General features: G+C 31.9%; 1 pseudogene; it reads left to right on the forward strand.

Moving 5' to 3' along the window:
• The first annotated feature begins 2737 nt into the window (after positions 1–2737).
• Positions 2738–3374, forward strand: part of LOC107862767 — a 39982-nt pseudogene continuing 39345 nt past the window's right edge.

Below are 3374 nucleotides of genomic sequence, written 5' to 3' on the forward strand. Positions count from 1 at the left end.
ATATATCCTGCTTACCAAAAAAAAAAAAGAAACAGTGAACTATTGTCAAAACCCAACCAAATCTTGCTCATTGAGATAGACCTCATACTGATCCACATGTGGTTGTTTCCTTAGCCAATGCATCAGCTACCATATTTCACGATTAAGAGTGGTTCTTTGTGGCTTAAGAATAAATTAAATAAAGACTTTGTTTTTACATTTTTTAATAAAATTTATTTCAAAAATAATATAATTATTTTTCTTAATAATTCTTTAATTTTTATTAATTGTATAATTAATGCATTTAATTTTCTACACTCTAGATATAATTCTTCTAATAATTCCTTTCTTTAAAAAAAAAGATTGTTTTTTCACAAATAATATTTAATATTTTTTTTAAAAAATATACAATCTATTATTGTTTAAAAAAATGAGGCCCCTCAAATTTGAGGCCTAAGGCGGTCGCCTTTTTTCGAAAAGGGTTGAGCCATCCCTGATCATGACCCAGATTGAGACCTTGGCTATGGCGGGCATCCCAAATCAATAAAGATCCGAGATGACCCCTTAACATTTCATCACAAGCATAGTCACAAATAAAGTGAGAAATTAGGCCCATAAAATGTGAAGTGCAATAACATAAATGATTCAAAACCCAAATCATGAAGTGTCAAATAAAATATTTGACTAACTCAGTATACGAAGCCTCTAACTAAATGAATGAATATCCTGTACCGAAATATGCCCCCGACAAATATCATAAACTGAAATAAACCACGTCTAACTTAAAGAAATAAACATAGCCCTTCGAAAGATGGATGACTCACCACTTGCTAGCTGTCGATCAGAGTAAAATTCTAATACTGAACCGAATTACGTGAATGAGCTTTGAAACCTACATCATGAAAGAATATAGCATCCGGAGACGGTAATTACTGACACGCATCCTAGGAAGAAGGAACCAAAGCACTTTATAACACGGTTTGTAAAATCCATATCATAACCTCACTTGAAAGCTAAAGTAATCACTTAATAACCTTTAATTCTGAACTATGTTGTTTACACTGACATAAAATAACACACGAATTATATGAGTCCAGTCCATACCTAAATAGCGGGACCCTAATTCATATTAACCGCATGAATTGGGGTAATCATCATTAGGCCATTTTATCATTAACATAATTGCATATCTCTGCGCGAAGCAAACATACAATAGTCATTAATTTTTCAAGTCAAGACCAACTTAATAGTCATCAACCTATCACTAACCCCCTCAACCTCCACTACCTGATCCCTAAGCTCCTTGTCTACTAAGATACCTATCACATTCCAACGCCTCTCACTTCCTGAGTACCACAACTTAATCCCATCCACATCCCTAGCCTTAGAACCTACCCGCTTAGTTTTCTAAACAAAAGCTATATTGGTCCTCCTCTTCCTAAGAATTTTCACGAGCTCTATAGACTTTCCCTAAAAGGTCTCTATATTCCAAGACCCTATCCTCAACCTACCAGCTCTCGATCACACTTACCTCTATGCCTCCTCATCCCACACTCCACACCCGCCCCTACACCAAACCCATACCCCAACCCCGCCCTCCCTCTACCCTTATACCTGCAACAGACCCTAACACTCTAGGACATGATCCTAGCCTAACATCAACTTCCAAAGTCACTACACATAAAAAAATAGAGAAAAGAAGACAACAGATACACACAAAGCACACTAAAATCAAGTATTTTTCAATACTATCATTAGCATTAAATGACTAAACAAAGTGTATTTACTTAAATTTATATTTTTAAAGTATAATTAATAAGGCTAATTTGATAAAATTAATTTTTAATTTATATTTTTTTTAATGAATGTATCAAGTAAATAGGAATCAACTAATATAAAATGAAGAAAATATATTATATATTCATAATAAATAAAAAATTTATTAGGTGCTAAGAAAATAAACTAATAAGTAAAACTTAGTGAGATTTGAGCTTATTGAGTTTTGGACCTTACTTTAGCATATTTTAGTCCCTGTTACACTCTGTACATCACATCAAAACATGATTGCAAAACGATATTCCGTTTATCCAACATATTAGCTGAATTAAATGAGGATATACGTGGAACGTTCGTACCTAATAACTAGAGGAAGTAACAATTAATCACCGTACATCGTTGGCACGTTTTAGTTGTGTCAGAAACACACATCATTATTGTCCTTCAACTAGACACAATATTCCGGATAGTCCAATTTAGGTTGCAGATATTTTTGAGTGGGCCATCTGTTTAATTCAATACTCCCTTCGTATTATTTTATGTATCGTCATTTGATCAGACATAAAATTTAAAAATAAATGATAACTTTATAAAGTTTGTAAAATTACTCCTTTTAAAAATTTATGTTGAAAATAAAATGCATAATTCACATTTTTTGTGAGTTATGTTAAAATAAGAATGAATAACTCACAAAAATTGTAAGTTATGCACTTTTCAAAAAATTTAACACTGTAAACTACCTTTCGTTAAAGATATTTATGCATAACTCATCATTTTTGTGAGTTAAGCATAGATTGATACATTTTTAATATATGACATAATTTGATGTTTTTTTTTTAATTTGATGGCATTTTTTCCGAACTCTTACGTGGAGGAAAATTATTGCAAGATGACAAATATTACAAAAACAAGCAAGTCGGGGTCAATATTAACTTGCTTAATTATTAGGAGAAAGAATATTAACTACTAGGAAAAAGACAAGCTTTCTAATAAAAAAATCAAGCGTTAGTACCTAATTTCCCATTTTATATTAATGTGAAATAAAAGTTTTAGTTAGCCACGTATCTTTTATTTGTTTGCTATAAATAGGTGGTGATGGGTAGACTACCTCATCCATAACGAAATCAAGGTAAATAATCACCATCCATCAGTAATATGGCTGTTCCCAAAGAAGTTAGTTTCCTTGCTTCCCTACTTGTACTTGGTAAGAGTTTCCTTTCTCCTTTTTCTATTTAATTTCTTCATTAGTATATACACTGTTAGAGATAGAGGAAAACATGATTTTTTCATCCATTTCTCACCTTACTGATTACTGGAAAATGTATGGTGAGAAACAGTTTTATATTCAAACACTAGAAAGCTTCCTAATTTTAAATATTAAGTATATTTTTCTGCGGCAAATTTTAGTAGGAAAATATTTGATTTTGTAGTAGTGATACACAGAAGTGGTGATATGTTTATTCTTAATATTTATATATAGCTTATATATTTATTGTAGGAATATTGCTTCTACATGTTGATGCCAAGGCTTGTTCACAAAGAAACGCAAAAGAACCCATATGCACCAATTGTTGTGCAGGCCGTAAGGGTTGCAACTATTACAGTGCTGATGGGACTTT

This window comes from Capsicum annuum, chromosome 3 (assembly GCF_002878395.1).
Source record: "Capsicum annuum cultivar UCD-10X-F1 chromosome 3, UCD10Xv1.1, whole genome shotgun sequence".
NCBI classification, from domain to species: Eukaryota; Viridiplantae; Streptophyta; class Magnoliopsida; order Solanales; family Solanaceae; genus Capsicum; species Capsicum annuum.